Genomic DNA, 23171 nt, shown 5'->3' on the forward strand with positions numbered 1-23171 from the left:
GGGTTGTTAGTGTGGGATGGCCAGAGATGGGTGGTGAGCTGAATTAAAAAGAAAGAAGAAAAACTGGATTCCCTGCCAAAAGCCTGGGGAAGGGGATTTAATCAAGTGTTTCTGTTGCTGATGGAGTGACTCTCTTTGGGCACATGGTCAGGCAAGGGTAGCCCCTTTCCCCTGGGTACACTGTTGACCCAGGGATGGTGTGTGCTTGTGTGTGTGTCTGTGTTGTGTGTACTTGCAAGGAGGAACATTCAGACCATGGCATTGTAGGGATAGTGAGACAGGGACTGGCAGCTGGAAGAAATGCTCGGTCTGAAAACCCTGCCTGGCCATCTCAGATGTCTTGGGGTGGGATTTTTAGATGGAAGGAAGGCAGATTGGAATACTTCTGTTCCTTCATGTTCTTTTGAAGGGGCATTTCTATTGGGCAGGTCCACATCTTTGGGGGAATGGATGGGAATCCAGAAAGACACCCCGCTATAAGGTTCATTGTCACACACAGGTACACCCCAAGAGTCTGAGCTGACAGGCCCCGGGACTGGCTCTGAAGAGATTTTTACCAGGAACGTTATTATCCCATTTGAAACCTCAGATAATCTAGTCAGACACTGTGGACTCCTTCTCTCCTTAGCAAAATGAAAGAAAGCTCAAGTCTTAAGAGAAGGAAAGTGACGATTTTATTTTTTCCTGAAATGGACAAGGACGGATTGTGGCCCTCGCAGCCAGGTCAAAGAGACATGACCAGTCTGTGCTGACCCATGTGGGAGAAACGGGGGTGGCACCGTTGGCTATTATGTTTCCCTTCGTCCCCTTGGAAATGCTCTAACTTGCCTTGGGAGCAGGGGCTGCATTTCATGAAGTTTGCCACTAGACTGCACCCTCATCTATGATAAGAATTCTTTCTGCAGGACTGCTCTTGAGAAAATATTTCTCTTGCTGGTTTGGTTCAGGAACAATTCTCTCTGTGCTGTTAACACTCCCAGATTCTGATCTGTCCTCTCACTTATCTACTTGCCGAAAGGCACATCTTTAAAAAAATGAGTTTAAAATCCTGCTTTTGCTTGTATTGCCAGAGGTGTTGGCTGGGAGAGGGAGGAGGAGCTGTGTGTAATGATTAAAAAAAAGGAGCGAGGCTCTTCATCATTTCTTCTCCCCTCTGTCTGGGGCTTGGTAAGTTGGGGGGAAAATTAATATTTAAAAAATTTTGTTGAAGTATCTGAGGAGTGAGGGTGATTGTGTGTTATTTTGTCTTTTGTGTCAAGTGCAGACCAGAAGAGTGGCCGAACAGTGTGCCATGTGTGCTCCGGCCCCTGCTCCTGTTTCTGCCCCAGCCCAGCAGCCGGGCCGACCCCAGGCGCACTGGGAGCATTTAAGATGAATGGGGAAATTGTGGTGCTCCTTCCAGAGAAACACGAGTTGCCTGGGTCCAGCCACTCTCCATTCTGAGAGAGACGGCCTCCAGTGGCGTGTCTTTTTGTCTAGCCGACTTCCAGTGGCTGGAAAATAGAATGTGTGAGGACAGGTAGAAGGAAGAGTGGATGATTCATAGGGAAGACGAAAAGGGTAGGGAGACAATGGAAGGTTGTGGCAGGAGCCCGTCCTTGGGGTAGGGTAGGCAGCAGAGGGGGCCTCAGAGAGAGAGGACTCTGCAGGAATGTAAATCAGTGACCCCCTGTATTCCGGCTTAGAAATGGGCTTAGTCACCAGGGGTTGAGAGCGGATGGGATATGAGCTGCTGTCCGGGGGACCCTCAGGTGGGCTCCCTGGAAGGGCATGAGAAAGAATTCTTAGTAGCCTGGGATTGTCTAAAGCAATTTTGTCCAAAGATGGGATACTGGCCAGATGGGTTTGCCTCTACAAGCCCCTAATTAATGGATGACGGTGGAGTGGGAAGTTCTGTTCCAGGAAGCTGGATTTGGGGGATGCCCAAGAGCTTTTCTCGATTTCATCCCCCCTCTCTTCCATTCTGGAGGCCTAGATCTGTTCACAATCACCCGCAGAAGATTGCTTCTGGGAAAAAACCGTCAGCATCGGTGAACTTAATTGGGAAGGGCTCGGTTATTCCTGCCAGATGCACAGTCTGAGGCCAGGTTTGCTTCCCCTCTTCACGGCCGCGAGCTTCTCGACCCTCTGCTTCTCAACTCAAGTTTTGATGCCTTTTAAGCACATCTTTCTTGGAGAAGTTAAATATCATCAACTTGTGTGCCGCTCCCCAGAGATTACCCCTCCCCATTCCTTTAAAAGATTAACTGGATATCAAAACCAATTTTCAAGAAATGCAACCAAGTAAAAATTTATGCTTTTACATGCACAGCTTTTCAAAGGGTGAGTGGCACTTGCGTTTTATAAAGCTTGCGCCCTTCCCTCTGATCATTTTCGAGGCAAGGGTGATGTCTGATACCATGGATTGGGAATGTCAGACATTTAATAGTTCCTAAAATATCATGAATTTCTCTGGTTGGAAAGCAACAGTGTCAGCAAAGGATCTCGTCTTCATTTTCTCCTCTTACCACACTTTCAGGCAGACCTGCCTACCATTTTCCACAGTGAGTAATTGTTCTGTGTTAAAGACCCTGTGGAACTGACATCAGTCCCTTTCTCAGAAGGCAGGACACACCAGGCATACTGATGCTGCCGCCTCATCCTGATACGGTGACCTTCAAGAAATAAAGTACCTAGCCTCCAGGTCCCTCCCCAGACAAGGGAAGTTGAGCGAGATTGAGAGCAGTGGAAGGCAGCTTTGTTGTAGTGACGTGGCTGAAGGCTAGGTGGCAGAGTGGATACATCACTTAAAACACGCCTCCTTTCCAGACGGGCCGGGAGCGGAGACTGATGGAAGTCTTTAACAACGGGGGTGGGGTGTGGGCGGCAAACGCTGGGATGGAGGGCCACTTCCACGCTCTGTGGGCCCACTGTGTGCGGCCCCAGCCTGTGCACTGCCCTTAGCCATGGCAGCACTAATCCAGCAGGCGGTGCAGCACCTCCGAGGCTCACCGACTGGCTTTATTCAGGGCCAATTCACCTCGGGGTTGAGGCCTGGCCAGGTCAGAACACGATTAGTTTGGGTTCATTGTAGAATGCCTTAAAGCTTCTCTGATAAATAATTAGGACATGAACCTAGCCACAGTGCATAAGCAAATGGCCTTTTTTACATTTTAAAATACAAATTATAGAATATTTCAAGCATTCAAAGAGCAGAAGATAACATAATAGATATCCTCTACTCACCACACACATTCAACACATGTTAACATTTTGCCCTTCTTGTTTGAGATTTTGTTAAAAAGAATTACACTGGTACAGGGAACAGCTCACTTTCTGCTCAGGCCCCTGCTCGGCTTCCCTCCACAGAGGGAAAGAGCTTTGAGTCCTTTCTGCCCAATGTGTTTGGAGGTTTTGCATGAAGTCTCTCATAGAACAGAGTCAGAATCATTTTGAGGGTGAAACCACATGCTACTTGAGAGTTAATTTTGTAGTGGTGCTTGCTATGGTGGCAATTTAATTAGAGTCTGAATTGACCCTCTGGCTGACTTTTGAAGGAGCTGGAGCCAACTATGACTCAGAGTGATTTATATTTCTATGTGAGCAATATATAAGTTAATTGTTTTAAGAACTGATGTTTAGGAGGCTTCTGGAGCCATTCCAGAGAGATATGGCAGAATGGGGGGTGGAGGCGGGCTCCAGAAATAGTTTCTGGTTGCAGGCTTCCTATCTTCTTGGTTCATAGGATTCTGGGGTCTTTCAAGCCCCAGAGGTGTGTCTGACTTTTGAAAAAAATAAGATGAACCAGGAAAAATGATCCGTTGCGACTTAGAAGAAGTGTTGGTAGAACCAGATCTAGGAGGAGAGGGACAGGCCAGGTGGGGAAGATGGAATCGCATGGGATAGGAGAAAATCGAAAGTGTTAACTGCGAGAAGTAGGTTTAATAGAATGCAGTGGAGCCGTGAAAAAGCCAAGGACAATTACAGCGCATGGTTGGAATCTAGGTTCATTACAGTTCAAGAGGGAGAGGCGATGAGAGCCAGCTTGCTGCCACTAGCCCTTAGGGCAAATTCGTGTGATTAGGGAACCATGCCCTTCCTGGAGACTCTTTACTTCTAATTGCCAGAAAATGGTTATAAAACACAGATTTTGTTCGAACAGAAACTTGACTACCCCTCCCAGGAAACTGTCCTCCTGCGTGTATGTGCCTACGATGTGCGCTGTGTGACGTTGCCGCTCAGATGTGGCTCTCACTGTGCGGTGCGCAGCCTGCACAGACAGCTCCATGTGCCCGCCTGGGCTGAAGGAGTTGAGCCTGGTTTCCAAGCCATCAGGAAACCTGCTTTCCTACTTGTGTGGAAAGGATTGGCCCAGTGATGTGGTTTGACTCATCACCAGGGTTGAGGGATGGGCTTGCTCCCCTTCAAATCAGCTGCCTCTGGCCCTGTTCTCAGCTGGGTTGATCTATGCCTTTGTGTCATTCTTTAGAGAAACCATGCTTTTCCATGCCCCCATGTCTTTGCACAGACTGTTTATTCTGATAGGAATGCCTTTCCCCTTTGTGCCGACTAGTGAACTCTTAGTCACCCTTAAAGACCCAGAGGAAATCATGCCTCCTCTGGAAGGTTTTCCTAACTTCCATGTGTTACTCTCTGAGGGCACCTAGCAGGGTAGCAGCATGTATCCCACATGGTCCTCTGTGTCCTCATCAGCAAAATAATGGGATGAATTGTTTACCTCGTAGTGTCGTTGTGAGCCTTGAATGAGGCAGTCTAGGTGAACCTCACTGGTGCTTAATCAGACTTCCTATTTTGGCCCTATCTTCCCATTCAACTGGAAGACTCGAAGGACCCAAGATCTTACTTACTATCTTGGGATCTTATTTCCACTTTTCCTTCTTTCCCTACCTCTTGGCCATGAGCCCTTGGTACAGTTCCTAGCACAGAAGGCACTTAAGTTATTTTTGATTGAAAAACATTTACCATCCCCTAAGCATTCCAGCACCTTCCTGAACACCTAGTTATAGTCCTTCATCCTTCTGACTGGCGGCAATGTCCATGCTGATGTGCTTCTATTTTGTCCCTTTATATACTAGTCTAGTCAACCCTTTATGTCTCAAATCTAAGTATTTATTGACTCCTTTAAAATAACATTAAATTCCAATATACTTGGGAGGATGGAGGTGGGGGAGGGAGGTGGGTTCAGCTGAGGTGGGGTGGAGGGATGGGAGAAAAGGCATACAACTATAATTGAATAACAATAAAAATTTTTTAAAAAGCAAAGTAAAAAAAATTGTTAAAAAATTCCAATATACTTGTATTGTAAGACTTAAAATATGTTAGTTGTAGTATAACCTAAAAATGTATAAACATATTAAAGTATAAACTCCATAAATTTATCTCAGTGTAAAATTCAACAAGTATGTAAATAAATTCAATGAAAACTACAAACCCAACAAAATGCAAAGTGACAATATTAATTTAGTGTGTTGGTTGATGTCGGGTTGATGTTTTACTGGAAAGAAATCACTGCTCGTGTTGGGATTATGGTTTAACTGTTACGCTGCAAGTTTTGTGAGCTGGCATGAACCTTTGATGTCCTGCTGGATGAGTTCATTCCTCCACTATTTTTTTTTTAACTACAGTGGAGTCATGGCTTATACAGTGGTTAAAGCCCGCTTGAAATACAAAAATTAAGTATAATCAAAATTACCCATGAAAACCTCTTAAATCACCAGCAAAACAAAACAGCACTGCAAAACCTTCACTTTTGTAACAGAGCATCATGTCATCCAGCTTTCACTCAGCTCCCACATGTCGTCTCAGGATCAAGTCCATGTCTGCTCTTTCGCCCATTTGTAAATGACAATGAGAATGGTGTTACTCGGATCCGATGTCTTTGAAAACGGAAAATGTCTTCTAGAGCTCGACAGAAGACTGAGATAAGGAACCTGCAGACAACTGAGTGACGGGTCTTGGACAAAACCACAGAGGAAACAAACGGATAACATGGACAGTCTGTACCACTATGGCCGGTGTTTGTATGTGTGGGTCTGCTTGTGTGTATGTCTGGTTGTGTGTGTGTGTGTCTGGGGCTGTATTGGAGGTCACATACAGAGATGGCCTGAGGCCAGGAGAGTTGGCTACCACTCTGTGGGTAAATGAAGAGGTAGGAGTTAGATACCTCATACAGCATGACCACCACAGCTCACTGGCCCTGCTGCTTGTGTAGACCTACCAAGAAAGGGCACCAATTTGACCACCAAGCACAGAATGGAAGCATCTCAACCATAGCCAACCACAGACAACCTCTATTCAAAGCAAGGTTTGAAATCCTGAGTGGAGATAGATGTGGGATTTACCCTGTGAGGGTCGATTTGGCATGGAGGGCAGCTGCCTCTGAGCCCCAAGCTTTGAATGCCACTGCCCTTTTCCATGAAAGCAGCTTCACCTTGAGCAAGTTACTTAGCCTTCCTCAGGTCCAATTTATTCTTCTGTAAAATGGACTATGGTACCTTTCAATGCCCGGCTGTGAGATTTAAATGAGATAAGTTATGTAAATCACTTAGGGCAGCACCTAGTACATAGTGTATTACTTTGCTAGGACTGTTGTAACAAAGAACCACAAACCGAGAGGCTTAAACAACAGAAATTTATTGTTTCACAGTTCGGAGGCTGGAAGTCTGAGATCAAGGTGCTGGCAAGCTCCAGGGAAGCCTGTTCCAGGCTTCTGGTAGTTCCTTGGCTTGTGGCAGCATAACTCAAGTCTTCACACAGTGTTCTCTCTGAGTGTGAGTCTGTCTCCAATTCTTTTTTTTTTTATATATAAGGGTGTGGTCCTACTGGATTCAGAGTATACTCTACTTCAGTATGACCCTGTGCTAACTAATTGTGTCTTCAATGACCCAATTTCCAAATAAGATCACATTCCGGGGGGTCAGGACTTCAACCTATGAATTTTTCAGGGACACAATTCAATCCCAAAACACACAAGTGGTAGTTATTGTTATTCATAATACCTTCTTTAGTTACCTTTCAATGGGGGATTTTTGTAGCCAGAATGATCAGATCTCTATTCTCATTGTCCTTCCAGGCCTGTTTATGTCTCGAAAGAAAGTGCTGCAAGAGCCGAAGCTTTCGTGTTGGGCTCACACTGTCCTTCCCAGCGCCTAGAACAGTGGTGGGTACACAGTGGACACTCAGTGACCGTGGATAAACCAACAAAGTCTGTTCTTTCTTCCTTCCTCCTTTCTCTTTTTTCTTTCTGATTTCTCGATAGTCAGCCTCTCTACCTCATCTTTTCTAGATTGCCAAAGTATTAAGGGCACAAGAAATAAAACCAAACAAATTTTATTTTCCTTTGTTGATAATTATTAAATTCCTCCTAATCACTTGCTCCTGCAGCCAGTTACAAACTCAGGCAGATGGCAAAGGGCAGAGCAGGGGGGCTGCTGGTGGGGGTTGGGGTGAAGGTGCTCGTATGGGAGACAGCTAGAGCCCACTCTGGACATTTTCTGGGGCTTGGCCAAGGCTAGGACTTTGGAGTGAATGGGACCAATTCTACTCTGAAATTCAGACTGGGAAGAAACCAGTGAGATCAATATTGCCCTAGAGGTTGAAAGCCAAATTCTAAAGGAGGAGCCACAGACCTGGAAAGATGCAAGGACTTTGTTAGGTCCTCAGAAAAGTGTGATGCCTGCCTCTTTCATTTGGTGTGACAATCCCTGGTCCACAAACCACCAGTGCAGGCTCCACAGATGTGACTGCCTTCATCGTATACTCCTGGTTTGAAAACAAGTCACAAGTTGTATCGATCTTGGGCCTGGGCAGGAATTGGAGAGTGAAAAGTAGGGAGACAGGGCTCTGTGTTCTAGGGACCCACGAATGAGTTGTTGCTGGCTAAAAAGAAATGACTGCAAATAGAAAACACATTTGTAATTTACTGATTGACCGGTATCATCTATGTGCATGTGCATCTATCTATCTACCGATACTTAGCTATTTTCTCACAGCTGTGGAACAGATGTTACACATGCACACAGCCCCTGGCAAGACACAGGAATGATGCGGGCCAGTGGGGACTGGGGAGAGACATGGGTTCAAGAGGGGCAGTAACAATTTAATTTCAGCCTATTGTTACTATCCGGACTATGAAAACCACATTGGCTCACCCTCATCTGAACTTTTCTTTCTTTCTCTCTCTCTCTTTTCCTTCCTCCCTCCCTCCCTCCCTTCTTTCTTTCTTTCTTTCTTTTTTTTTTTAAAGATTTGATTGGATATCTGTTTAATTTTATTTAAAAAACTTTTTATATTTTTTTTGTGGAGAATATTCTCAAACATACATACAAGTAGGCAGAATAGTATCATAACTTCTTATATATGAGGGGGGACCCCAAGAAAACCCAGAATTTATTTATAAAATATTGTGTATTTATTCTTACATGTTTAAACTTCAGTCACCTTCAAAGTACTCTCCATTTGATGCGGTACACCTATCGACACTTTTTCCATTGCCCAAAACAGTGTTTGAACTTGTTCATTTTGATGCCTTTTAGTGCTTCTGCCGTTTTTTTGTTTCACCTCTTCCACATCAGCAGTACGTTTCTCTCTGAGGAGTTTTTTCATTGGGGTTAACAAAAAAAGTCTCTCGGGACAAGATCAGGTGAATAGGGAAGGTGGGTATGGGGGCCATGCTGTTTTTGGTCAAAAACTGCTGAACACTCAGTGCAAAGTGGGCAGGTGTGCTCGTAAATCACCCACTGTGCAACGTGTTAAAACAGTCTTCAAAAAAAATTCACTGAAGCCCAATGCAACCTCTCACAACAACACCAGCTGGCACACTGATTCTGATGGGTTCCTAGAATACTCACCTAGTGGGGGAAGCCTGTACTACAAGGGGCCTGCTTGCCAGAAGATAACTCCGTTGTTGTATTTTTTAGGTTCCCCTGTCTTATGTCTATCCTTCAACCTGGACAACCATTATGCCATGGCCATCTTGCCCCATACACAGCTCTGTCCACATTCTCGGTTTCCATGGACTGAATTTTAAAATATAATAAAAACATAACTCTTCAGCTATAGGTACACTATTATGTTTAGATCACACTCTGAACATTCACTCAAACATTCCCAAATAATAAGTAGGAAGGTAGATGATTCCCTTTCATATTATGGAGGGAGAATTAGGTGACCAGTAAAAGAATATTTGAGGAAAGTGGATGATGAAGGACTTTGAGTTTCCAGGTCTGCACATCAGAGAGGATGGAGTGGGAGGCAGGTTATCCAGGGAGAGGAAGCACTGAAGAGAGGTGGAGAGAAGGAGGTGGGACATCCAGAGAAGCTCCGCTGAGCAGAGAGTACAGCAGGTGTGCAAAGAGCAGGGCTGGTGGTAGAGGTCCGGAGATCGTCTCCCCAAATTTGGCACTGTAAGCATGGAATCCCAGAGGGAAGACACTGCAGAGATCACCTCAGTTACTCAAGTTACCGTCAGGAAACATACTCAGTTTCCCAGGAAGGCAGAGAGATGGTGCTGGAAAGGGGTGGAGGGCATCTGTTTGATTTGACCTTGGTGAAGAAGGTCAAGAGCTGGTCATCAGGTCAAGGTGGGAAGAGACTGGGGTATGTGGAGAGAAATGAGTGTTTTAAATAGCTGGAATGGACTGGATGGGAGGGAGGACTCCTGGGCAAGTCAGAAGAGGGGGTCGCTGCCTGCCTACCCAGAAACCAAGCCCCTCTACCCACACCAGAAGGTATCTGTACCTTCAGGGGACATCTAGATTCTTTTTAAAATTGCTCGCCTAACTAGGTCAGACTTACCCAGGGTAATTTACTTTTGATTAACTCAAAGTCAACTTCAAACTAATTACATCTGCAAAATCCCTTCACCTTTGCCCTATAAAGTAACATAATCACAAGAGTGATATCCTATCACCTTTGCCATATTTTAGTGATTAAAAGCAACTTACAGGCCCCACCCACACTCAAGGGGCGGAGATTATATAAGAGCATGGATCACTGGGGTTGTTTTAGAATTCTGTGTACCACGGTGCTTGACAGGTTGATGGTGCCATTATTGTCGGTGTGAAATAATAGGACTCCAAGTCCTTGGACTCATGGATAGACTCAGTTGTCAAGAGAGAAAGGATTTAAGAAAGGAAGAAACATCCAGTTGTTTGCATGCTTCTCAAGTTCTGTAGTGTTTTAAAAGAGTCAGAGGAGGCTACCAGTGAGTGAAGTCAAGTCAGCAGACTTTTAATGAGAGCACTTTAGCACTAGGCATTGTCCTTCACTTTGTGTTACTAGGGTCACAAAGATGAGTGTGTTTCCTGGTCACAGAGGTATTTACAGTTTTCTATGGGAGATTGGACCCATACGGTTAGTAAAAGAACGGTCAAAGGCAATGCCTGAAGAGAGGTAGGCAACCAGCCTGAGGGCGATAAGACCCACACCTGGGGCATCCCTATAATACACACACCTGGAGAGATGTCCCCTGGTTTCTGCTCAGGTAAGCACCGCCTTGTCTTTCTGAGTGCCCTAGGGAGGGCCATGACCAACTTCAGAGAAGAACACACAGACTATTATTGCCAGGCTGTGCTGCTCAGCATTGGCTGACATCTGGTCAACCCCACAGTAATAAAGACACACAGACCTGCCGTGCAGAAGGGGCCAACAGCCCCACTCCAGTTCTAACATCCAGGGGCTACTCAAAGTGTCTGGGATGTGAGAGGAGGGAAAGATGTTCAAGAAAACTGACAGAGTGTTTGGGTTGGGAGTGGAATCTGGTCCCATCCTGAGGCTGGCCTAGCACACCCCATCTCTCCCCAAGTCTTTGAAGTGTGTTACCTGGACAGTGAGCTAAGCCATGCTTGGCAGGAAGGGGGAGGGAGGCTGTGTGGTCTGGCAAAAAGGAGAGCAGAGGGGCAGACGGACCAGGCTTGACTCTGCGGCTGACTCACAGCACCTCTCGTGCCAGGCGTTTCACCATTCAGTCCAGCTGGAAAATGAGGAAAAGACCCAAGTCAGGATCTCACAGAGAAATCCAGATGCCTTTCATGAGAATAAACAAGGCCACTGTCCTCTCGCTCTGGTCTCTGTTTCTCTGTTTCGGTGTGAGTGTGTGTATGTATCTGTTTCTGGGTCTTTAGAGGCATGTGTGTGTTTTCTCTGTGATTATTTCTGTCTGTTAGCTGTAGGACTTGAGTTTGGTCTCAACTTCTGTCTCTGTGTTCAGGTGTGACTGGGCAGAGCCCATAGTGTCCCCCTCTGCCCCTATGCCTCCCTTTGGCTTCCCTTGTAGTGCATGTGAGGTCCTTGTTTCTGTCTCATCTCCTGAGTGGTGTGTCTTGGCAAGCCTCTGTCCCTCTTCTTGACAATGGGAATGTTGGGGGTCGGGGCAATAGGAAAAGCTCTTGACCTGGCAAAGCCTTGCAGGGCTCTTGTTCTGTCTGTTGCCGGAGCAACGGCAAGGATTTTTTTTAATAGCCACTTCTGGTACAGGAACAAAGAACAACAACAACAAAAATCACTCTTTTAAAGCAAGTACTTTTCTATGGCTTTGGATTTCATTTTTCTCTGCTACCCTCTGCCTCACTCCCAGGGTCCCCAGTCAGGCCAAATGTTTTCCACTTTTCTACTGTTTCCTCTTTCCTGTTTACCCAGAAAATTGCAAATCCATTTTTTTCTCTTGGCCTTCCTCTCCCTCCCCATTCTTCTTCATTTAGGGTGATTTTGAGAGTAGATTGCCATTTGTTGTCTGCATTTCATTTGACTTCATTTGACTCCATTTGCAGAGGGAAAACTTTGTTCAGTGGCTTCCTGGGTCTGAAAACATACTGGTTAAAAGTCACACAGACTTAAGTTGGACCACAGTGCTTCTGTCAATCAGCTGTGACTTTGGTGAGTTACCTTGTTGGCCTTCAGTTTTCCTTACCTGTATAATAGAAATAATTTAGCCTACTGTGCAGGATTGAAGGGAATACTAAATGGGTTAAAAATTGTAAAATTCTTAGCGTACTGCCCACTACATGGATGGGTTTCTGATCTGAGGTTCTTGTTTTTCATACTCATTGTGAATAGCGAGAGCGTGTCCTCTGTTGAAGATAGCTTTGGCTCCCCTCTCAGTGTACCCCCTTTTCCATTCTGTATGAAGCATAATGATGATGGTCCCACCTCTGCTCGTAGGTAGTGAGGCTTGAACCCTCCCTGCCTCATCACAGTGACTGGCTCAGGGTAGAACATCTGATACCATCAGGGCTCACGCGTAGGTAAAGCTGAGTCCATTTGATTCTCTTTCTTTAAAAAAAAATTATTGAATTTATTGGGGGTGACATTGGTTAATAAAATTATTTGTTTCAAGTGTACAACTCTATAATACATCATCTGCATATTGTATTGTGTGTTCACCACCCAACGTTAAGTTTTCTTCTATCACCATTTTACAAATGTGAAAGACACAGAAGGAAGAACAATTTCATGGTGATTGTGGGCACTGAGAAGGGTTAGGGAGCTGGGATATTGGGACAACAAAATGAACACATATTCAGTAGCAAGTGAACCAATAAGCTAGAGATGAGTGAATGACCCTGGATCACCAAGGCTATTGGTTTTCTTGTTCCAAGATCCCACGATACCTTCCCTACAATTCCCCTGACATTCCTGATATCCTTTTAATAACCCCTCCTGCCCCTTGAACTGGTTGGAGAGGGTTTCTGTTCTTTGCAAACCAAAGAGGTTTTATTAAAACACCTTCATGGACTTTAAAATTTGGGGTGGTCCTAGGCTGTCACTGAAGTCCTCTTCTCCCATCTTGAAGAGTGTTGGGATTGTATGCCTTTATGGAATGTTAACTCTACAAGACACCATGTGATAAGGGCTTATTATTCTGCCAGTTCTCACACATGGAAGTCTTGTTCTCTTAGGAAACTCCTGAGCTGTCAAACACTGGACCTCTTGCTGGAGTCTGACTTCTTCTTCCCATCATTCTTTTTATTCCCTCTGGGAGTCTTGTAGCTTTTGATTTTCTCCAAATTATTTGTGTTTTAGGAGAGCACATTTCTTTTTTCTGCATCCTAAAGACTGCGTTTCTTAGGGGAGAGGTCCTGGAGAAATAAAATCTCTTTTGAAAGCTTTAAACCCTATCTTACCCTTGAAAGATGCCTGATGTTTCAGATCTGGACCCTAACCTTCTTAAAATTAAAGAATTCACAGACATCATCTCCTTGGTCCTCCGGATCATAGCTGGCTGGGTAAATGAACCTGTTCTACTAACCTGGAAATAGAAGCTCAGAGGAAGGCTGGTTGGCAGTGTGTGTTTCTGAAACAAGTCGGCTTTGGAAACCTAGGGAGAATGCCTCCTTCCCCCCTCTCTCAGGCTCACTTCCAAGCTGCCAGCTAGAGACCCGAGCCTTGGGCAGCGCTCATTTCAGGCTGAGTCAAAAACCTGAGGGAGTCTTGCCCACAAGTGCAAAGCTAGGGAAAGGACCCCAATGGAGACGTTTCAAGGACCCTCATCAAAGACTTGGAAGATTTTGCTCTTCTCCACTAGGAAAGAGAGCCTACCAACTTGGAGGTGCTCAGCTTTCCAGGCTGTGAGCAGGGAAAGAACTTTGAGATATTTTGAGATCCTGTCTCCATGGCCGTGGTCAGTCTCTATGGGGGCCATTCCTGATAGGCACAAAACATACCTCAAGCCTTTTAGTAACAGATCTGCTAAGACAGCCCCATTGCTGTCCTGGACCTCTCTGTGATGTTACCTTAGAAACCAGCTCATTCACTTGACTTTCTCTAGCACCTGGGAGTTAAACTCTTCACATAAGCTGATGTTTTCAGCTGTTTCTCAGCCCCAACTAGCACTGTTGTGGAGGAAAAATTTAGAATGAGTGAGCTAAGACTTGTTTGGGATACTAAAGATCTTTGACATTTGACGACTTTGGACACCCATGTGTCCCCATCTTTGAGTCCCTGACCACGTTCCTGATTGAGAGTGAGAGTAAGGCAAATGGTAGAGGGCATGCAAAGAGTCTGCCACTCCCCAGATCCTCAGCCTTGGTATTTTCCAGATGACTATATAAAAACAGGAAAAATTCACAGAGGATCCAGGTTCACATTCATAGTAGAGTGTGTATGTGGGGCCAGGTGAGAGTACTTCAGTGTGGGACCTAAGGGAACATACCTTAGCATTAGGGATGCCAGATAAAATACAAAGTGGCCAGTTAAATTGGAATTTCAGATAAACAATGAATAACTTTAGTGTAATGTCCCATGTAGTATTTGACCTCAAATACTACTTATATTAAAACTTGTTGTCTACCTGAAATTTAAGTTGAACTCGGTGTTCTGTATTTATGAACTCTGACAACTCTGCTTGGGGTGGGCAATCCCAGGTAGCTTCAGGGACTGTGTGGGGATGGTAGGTGCGTACCTTTGCCTGCAGGAGGCGTGGGTACTAAAGCAAATAGGAAGGGTGTATGTGTTAAAAGTGGATCTTTGAAGGAAATAATATCTGAGTCAGAGGTCATTTCAGTGTTTTTTGTTTTTTGAATAATTGCAAAATTAAATTTTTTATTTCTAAACATTTCTTAAGAGCTTGGAGATCATTGGAGAATTCAAGAGGCCCTCCTGAAACTTGAACAATTGATCTTGTAAGGTAAATATCCCCAGTAAGTCATTTGGAAGAACGAGTAGCTAGGATTCATAGAGGAGTATGTAGGTCTTTAACTTTTAAACAGAATCATGGATACGGAGAGTGTTTTGATGGTAGCGAGATGGGAGAAGGGAGGGAGAAAATGGGTGAAGAAGTGAGGGGATTGTACAAACTGGTAGTTACAGAATAGGCATGGGGACATAAAGTAGAGTACAGGAAATGAGGTGGCCAAAAAACTTATATGCATTGATTACTGGACATGAACAAAGGTGTGAGAACTACCTGAGGGGTCCTGGGTAGAGGGAGGTAAAATGAGAAAAATTGGGACAACTGTAATAGCATAATCATACAATATAATTTAAAAGATTTAAAAAATGTCAAAAAAAAGAAAAAATCATTATTTAGAGTTGTTCTCATCACATTCCTCTTCTCTTTGATGAGCCACTGAGGAGATAAAATATGAAGACAGAAGCTGTAGGAGCTTAGGTGTGGTTGGGGAAAATAAATCAACTCTTAGAGATTCCAGTGCAAGGGAGAGGGGCGTCCAGTGGGGGCTCTGTGGGTGGGGTGAGAACAGGCCCTGGGCTAGGACTCAGGGAAATCTGGCAGCTGATGAGTCAGTTGGGGCAGGTCTAGGAATGGGAGACTCTACACTGCTGGCTCCCGGCAGTGCAAAGGGTGTGGCAAGTGAGGCCTTTTAGCCCCAAGCTAAGTCTTGGAGGAGGAAGGGGAGGGTCAGCCAGCAATACAGGTTGCAACAAACTCCGAAGCATTGCCCAGAGCTCTTTGGTTGCCCTGGAATGGAGGTGTTAGCTCAACCGCCAGGCTGGGGTGTCTGGATCTTTTTGTTCAAGGCAGAGTTGCCACTGCTTGATGCTCGTTGTCAGAGGGCTTGACCAGGATTAAGCAGTGTTAAGTGCAGGGCAGGGGTGAGGAGGCGGGCTGGTCCCAGGTTTCCAGCTCTGGCAAGCTCTCCCTGTTTGCCTGGGTGGGACTCACGCTGGAACCAAGTGTTCCCTCGGCATCCAGGGCGAGCCTCCACTCCTCTCCTTGGCAACTTTCTCTGGGGATACATCGGTTCCAGCTCTAATACCTGGGAGCACAAACCCTGTCTCAGTGTGGGGCCACCTGGGTGGGGGGCAGGAGAGGGGAGGCTGTTCAGCCCACCAGTGTCTCATACCCTAGACCCAGACATACACCTGGCTGCAGATCCTGGAAAACTTGGGGTTGGTTGGACTGGAGACTCAACCTGTTACTGTAAGCAAGAGGACAGGATTTCCGCTGGCTTCTTTGTGCCTCCAAGTTCCTGACCAATGCCAGCACCAGTGTGCATCCCACCCAGGCAAACAGGGAGAGCTTGCCAGAGTGGGAAGTCTGGAACCAACTCCAGCTGCCTCCTCAATGTTGCGCTGCAGTTAACACTGCTTAATCCTGGTCAAGTTCTCTGACAACCAGTTCTCTGCAAACCCTGCCAGGGCATTCCCTTCTCTGGGGCGTATCTTTGACTCCCATTTAGCTGAGGGTCACAAACTAATATATCGATTTGGCCTCAGTTTCCTCATCTGTAAAATAGGTGCTACCTCATCCATCTCCAGCCTCAAACTAGGACATCCCTTTTGTAAACCTTTGATGATGTACAATAGATTAGAGGTTGAGGTAAAAAAAAATCTCCTTGTAAAGGCTCTAGGGATTGCCTCTAACATGTCCATATTCTTAAATTTGGAGATTCATGATCTTGAGATAAAATTGTTGAGAATGTCAAGGGTTTCCTGTACTTCAAAATGTTGATGGTGTGTTATCTTTTATGGATCTCGAGTGTCTTTTTTTGTACCTCGTGCATGAGTATGCATTACTTGTATAAGAAATAAACATCACTTTTGAAGACTTTCTTGAGAGAAGTCCAGGCCATTTGCTAACATTTTGCTGGAGGAAGCTGGCAGGTAAGCAGTGATTTCAGTGTAGGAAGACAGGATTCAATTCTATGACCTCTGGAAGGTCCTTCCAGCATGTACGTCTATGCTCAGTGCCCACAGCCAACTCTGCAGACACATGTTGCCGGGAACCAGAGAAGGAGGAAGACACACAGAGAGAGTGGGAAGGGAGAGTGGAGGAGGAGAGAGACCCGAGAGTGAAAGAGAAAACTGCACTGTCATGAAAGCTCGAAGCTGCCCTTTCAACTTTCCCTTATAATTAGTTGGTGCGGCTGGAAGGGCAGAACTGTTGGTGAGTTGCAACTTGTTGGGCTCCAGTCCTCAGGATGCTTCAGGCTTGTTCAGTGTTTGAGGAAAGCTTAGTTCTCAGAGGGCTCCTCCTCCCTCTGTCTATCTTTTTATTTTAATTCCTAGCCTGGAGGGAGTGGTGTGAAGGGTTGGAAACTTTCTAGTGTCCTGGCCAAAGAAGCCTTCCTACCAGGGCTGGCCTGGAGATGCTGACAAGAAACTGGTTGAAAGAGGTTTCTCTTCACCAGTGATTTGGGGGCCAACTCTGCAAGGGTATACAGGGAGCAGTGCAGAAGAAGGGGGTCTGGGGCCTGGGAGGGGCAAGTGCAGCCAGGTTGGTTTCCCTCAGGCAGGGAGCCCCTTGTGGTCCCAGAACTGCCATGGGAACCTCTGCCTCCTGTCCTCATTACAGATACCACGTCATCATTGAGAGCAATTTTCATGCCCAGGCCCCCACAGCAGCCCGGTGGAGAAGAGAAGGGCCTCTAAGGTCAGACAACTGCATTTGAGTCCTGAGTCTCTGCTTACCACTTGAATAACCTGTGGCCACTTAATTTCTCTGTGTCTCAGTTTCCTCATCTGTCTAATGGTAAAGTACCTTCTTAAGAAGGTTGCTTTGCACAGCCCCTGGCACACAATCAACATAGACACAAGCTTTTATTATGTCTGCTCCTGCAGGAGACCACATGGGCACACTTGCTCTCTCACCCCACCCAGGGCCCAGTCCTCCCAGGAAGGATTGAGATTTTGTGCAGGTGAGAACTTCTAGCTATAACCAGTTGGTGTGGCCCCTGGAGGTGAAGGCATTGCCTTCATGTTGGACCAGGGCAGGCTCCTGGTGAGGCTGCCTGGAGGTGGCTGCCCAGGGAACAGGGGGCCCTGTGGTATTCTGGCTGGCACCACTCCTGGCTCAGTAACTGTACCTCTATTACTTGTCCAGTTGGCCGTATCTGGCACAAAGCCAAAGCTCAGCACTTTTGCCATTATTCCTGAGCAGTGTCAGCCAGGTGAGCGGCAAAGGTCACAGGGGACAGAGTTGCTGTTACCAATTTCCATCCAGTGTGAGGGATTTCTCCCTGCACATGGGCCAGGCCAGTAACCACAGCAGCCACTCTCATTTACTGAGCTGCGGACTACGCGCAGGCACACTAACTACATTTAGTGTCTCCTGTCTGCTGAGCAACTCTGTACATAGGGGATAACCATCCCTATTTCATGGATAATCCATGATGCTTACTGAATTGAAACTACACACCCAAGGTAAGTTTACCAACTGACTGCTTACAAGAATGCCACTGGGGTTGGGATGAGGAATTGTGATGCCAAAGCTTGGGTTCTTCATAATAGTACGAGTAACTGATGTCAATGAGGCCATTGCCAGGTGGATTATTTTACTGAAAGTTTTGCACCAACCATAGGGCATTTGCTCACTTATGAATGGAACATCGTGGGTGGGGAGCCGAGACCAGACTTTCTCCTGTAGTTCTTCTGATTCGCCCTCTCACAGCGGCCATGCAGGGGAAGTCTGCTTCGGTGTAGCCCTTTGTGTATCTTTCAGAGGGCCAGGAAAGTCTCAGGAGCCTCTGACCTGTCCTAGGTGCCACATCAGGGTCCCATGGGGATCTGCCTGTGTCCTCCACCAGACCACAGGCTCATTAAGAGCTGAGACTGCATCTTATTTAGCATCTATACTAGGTTATACATAGTAATCGCTTAATAAATGCTTTTTAAATAAATTTGGTCACCATACTATTAGCTAACATTTACTAATTGCTTGCTGCATGCCTATTGTGTAGAATATACTATATGCCTTCATCTGTGTAATCCTCATAACAATCTCATTTGATAAATGATGAAACTGATGTTCAGAGAGGTAGAACCGACTTCCTTGGTGTCACTGAGCAGAAAGGGGCAGAGCCTGGAACTGAAGAATATTTTCTGCCTCCAAACCCTGTGCTTGTTTTTCTTCAGGATCTGTCTGTGGCAAGCCTGTCTATGGCAAGCATCTCTCTGGGGCCTCCTTCTTTTCCCCTCTCCATTCATTTCCCCAAGGTTTCAGGAGATGGTTTCTCCTGGTCCTTCTTCTGGGAGAGAAAGAAGTTTGCAGAATACTCGTCATGGAGCAGGGCCACTGAGGTCATCAAGAACTGGCCAACGCAATTGTCAAGCAAAAGGCACTTAATTAATTTAAATTAATTTAATTTATTTTTAGAGAAAGGAGAAGAGAGGGAGAAAGAGAGGGAGAGAAACATGGATATGAGAGAGAAACATTGATTGACTGCCTCTCATACACACCCCGACCAGGGAAGAAACCCGCAACCCAGGCATGTGCCCTGACTGCGAATCAAACCAGCAACCTTTTGCTTTGTGGGACGGTACCCAATCAGCTGAGCCACACAGGGCAAACAAGAAGCACTTTAAATGGCCAGGCCAGTCATCTTCAGACCTGCCCTGTCACCCTTTGCTTTTCCCTCTCCCTGCCTCTGCTTGAGTCCTGAATCCATGCCACTTGCTCAGGTAGCACCAGAGCCTGCAGAATTGGTATGTCACTGTCCTGGGAGAGGGCGATGGGTTTCCCTCGATGCAGTTCAGTCATGTGTGCCTGTCCTGACCTCCTCCCTTTATCCTTCCTCTCGCCATCCATGTTCTCCAGCAGGCTCTGGGTGCCAATGAGATCATCTCAAAGGATATATTAGTTTTCTCTTATTGCTGTAACAAATTGCCACACATTTATTTAGTAGATGAAAGCAACACAAATTTATTGTCCTACAGTTCTGGAGGTCAGAAGTTAGAAGTGAGCCTTAAAGGGACTAAAATCAGGTGATGGCAGGAGGCCCCAGGGTGGGATCCATTTCTTGCCTCTTTCAGCTTCAAGCTGCTGGCATACCTTGGCTTCTTGACTTGTGGCTGCATCACCCTAGTTTCTGCTTCCTTCTTCACACAGCCTTCTGCTTATATTGCTACTGCCTGCCTCTTACAAGGACCCTTGCGATTGCATCATTGGCCCACTCAGATAACCCAGGACAATTTCCCCATCTCAAATCCTTTGGCTTACTGCTATAAAATCTATTTTGCCCTACAAAATAACCTGATTACAGGTTCCAGGGATCAGGATGTGGACATCCTTGGGGAGCATTATTCAATCGACCACAGGGATGGTTTGTACTTCTAGAACAGGTCTCTCCCTACCTGCCTGTGCATCATACCAGTAAACAAAGCTACCATTTAGCAAACACAGACTCTGTGCTTAGAGCTGGACCAAACGCTCCGTGTGCAGTGCCCTGCTGACTCCTCACAACCCTTTCTGATGCTGGCACTATTATTTCTATTCTCAAGCCTACAGAGAAGAAACAAAAGCTTGAGATTTAAGTGACTTGAGGTTGCACAGGGAATAAGGCAAGAACCTGAGCTTTGAACCCAGGTCTGTTTGGTTCTGAGATCTTTCTCTTAAACATCCCATTCTCCCTGCTGTGGTAGCTAAACCCTAAGAAGGCCCTCAATGATCTTTGATCATTCCTTTATGTGGACCCCTCCCATACTGTAGCAGGATTGGTCAGCATGAAAGTGGGGGGTTGTGTCTTGTGAGGCCCGGGCATCATGATGCTCTCTGATGCTTACTCTGGGGAACTAGACACTGCATCACAAGCATTCTCAAGCAGCCCTATGAAGAAGTTCATGTGGTGACTGAGCCCTCTGCCAGCTCCCAGCACCGATCTGTCAGCCGTGCGACTGAACCATCATGGAAGTGGATCCCTGCCCCCTGGCCCTCAGATGACCACAGCCCTGGCTACATACTGGCTGCAATTTCATGAGAGACCCAGAGTCTAAACCACTCAGCTAAGACGTGCTCAGAAACTGTGAGATAATACACATTTATTTTTTGTTTTTAGCCACTATTTCTTGATGTAATTTGTTATACAACTATACATGACTCATACAAGGCCCAAGTTCTAGAAAGCTGGGATTTTGCTCTGAGCTCTAGGTCTGTCGAAGGAGGTACTAGTCAGGCTTTGGCCCTCTGAAGTCTGTTCCATCCCAGCAGGTTAACTGACCAGCCCTGAAGTTGGGGATCCAACAATTCCAGAATGCTCCCCATCCCTGAGCCACTTCCCACAAAAAACAGAAATACTCTTCATCAATTATTCCCCTGCTCTAAAATTATCAATGGCTCCTTAATGCCCACAAATGCTTTTCTCAAACCCAGAATCCTTAGCCTGGCATCCCTCCTTCCTCCCCCCCCCCCACTTCATAGCCCTCCGGGGGCACTTCTCATTGCTCCTCAGCTGGCCCTTCAAGCCTGGTCAGACTAAGGTGCTCACTGCTGTTATCTTGTTTGCTCACACTGTTCTCTCCTTGTCAGTTGCAAATGATTGAACGAATACGCCCCAAGGACCTGCTGGGTATCAGGAGCTAATGATGGAGGCTTCTACGTGCAGTGTCTTCATTTGCACAACAGTCATTTTTACAGAGAAGGAAACTGTGGTTCAGTGACCTGTCCGAAGTCCCAGGGGAAGTAAGTGATGAAGTCAGTACTGATAGAGTCATGTCTGCCAACCCTGTGGCTGTAAGTTCAGTGATTTTCCACTACCCTGTATTGCATTTGACTCACATTTCTATGGAATTTTACAGTTTATAAAGCCCCTGCTTATTATAATTTTTATTGAGCTTCACAACAACCCAGTGTGATAGGTGGAACAGGAATTGCTCACCCCATTTCACAGATGACAAATCCGCCATGAGAAGAGAACTTGTCCTCATGGGGCCAAGTGTCAGAGATGTGATTCCAACTTAATATCTATCTCCAGGCCTACCACCTTTCCTCCGCCTTCTCTTTGTACCTCTCTCTAAGCCTACCATAGATTTTTGTATATAAAAATCTGCAAAAGATTTTGCAGACTTGATGCCCAGTGCATCTACTTGTTGGCTGATTGATTTTTAATGTATTCCTTAGTAAATGGTGCAAAAGGGGGTCTAGTATCTGGAGCATTATCTCTGATGACAGAGACTAACTTTAAAAAACAATATAGAAAGGTATAGCAGCAAGTGTGAGGGCAGACTTCAGAAGGACCTTTGTGATGGAAAGGGCTGGCAGTGGTCACTGACTATTGAACAAAGGAGGCAGTGGATTAACTGTGCTGGGAGTCTCCAAAATCATCCACCAGTGCCTGGGTCCAAGGAAGTACTGTTTATTCTTAGGTGCAAGGGGAAGGACCAAATGAGCTCCAGAGGACCCAGTAGCTCAACATTGGCATCCGTGACCCTGTGATATGGCTGTCATTGTTATCTGAGTCACTGAAGCAGAGCCAAGGGAGAGGAAGACTGTGTCCCCCTATTGGAAATTTCTTGTTCCCATTGCTCAGGACTTGAACTGATGAAGAAGCTGTCCTTCAAAGAGGTTTTTTGAGGATAAAGTCATACAGATTCAGGCTCCATGGGCTTGTGAGGCCTCACAGGTCGTCCTGCCTGTTCTTAGATATTCTAAAATACTCTAGTAGGCACTCATAAATATTTGCTGAATGATTGAATGAATGTTACATAAATGATAGCGATGGCTTTCTCCTGTCTCTGCAGGGTTCTAATAATATTTCACCCTGTCTTGGAAACCCATTCTAATTCTGATTGTCTTTTGTTGGTAGGGATTCCTTTTGCTCTCTAACTCCACTCCAATCCAATCCAGTGGACTGTTGTCCCGCCTTCTGTGCACATAGTCCATGACTGGTCACCCCCAGACAGTGATCATCTTGACTTGGGTTCTTAAAACAACTTTACATTCAGATTCAGAACTTGTTTGGAGTATGAGATGCAAAGAGACTCTGGTGCAGCACGGGAAACAAGCTGGGTGCAGGGTGCTTTCCTTGTGCACTGGGCTCTCTGCGACTAAGCCTCCTTTCCAGAGTCCACACTGTGGTGTGTGCATGGGTGTGTGCAGGGGGTGAGCAGGCATGCCCAGATTACAGTGTGGAGTGGCACCAAAGCATCCATCTGGGAGCCAGGAGAAATGGGGTAAATTCAAGATCTGCCACACACTAGCCAGTGAGCATGACCTTGAACAAGTTATTCCTCCTCTGGGTCTTCACTATGAATGAGAGGGCTGGAGTCCTTCATTTTGTCATCTACTCAACAACTGTTTCTGAGCACCATTATGTGCCAGGCACGTCAATGATACAGCGGTGAACAGCATAAAACTTCTGCAATCACAGAGCATGTGTAGATGGGAGAGAGGCAAATGAAACAAAGAGCAAGCAAGTAAGTAACAGGTGTCAAGGCAGGTGAGATGAGGGTGATGGAGGTACATACAGCAAGGTAAGTGGGAGCAAATGGAGGGGCCTAGC

The sequence above is a fragment of the Desmodus rotundus genome, chromosome 2 (assembly GCF_022682495.2).
Source record: "Desmodus rotundus isolate HL8 chromosome 2, HLdesRot8A.1, whole genome shotgun sequence".
Lineage (NCBI taxonomy): Eukaryota > Metazoa > Chordata > Mammalia > Chiroptera > Phyllostomidae > Desmodus > Desmodus rotundus.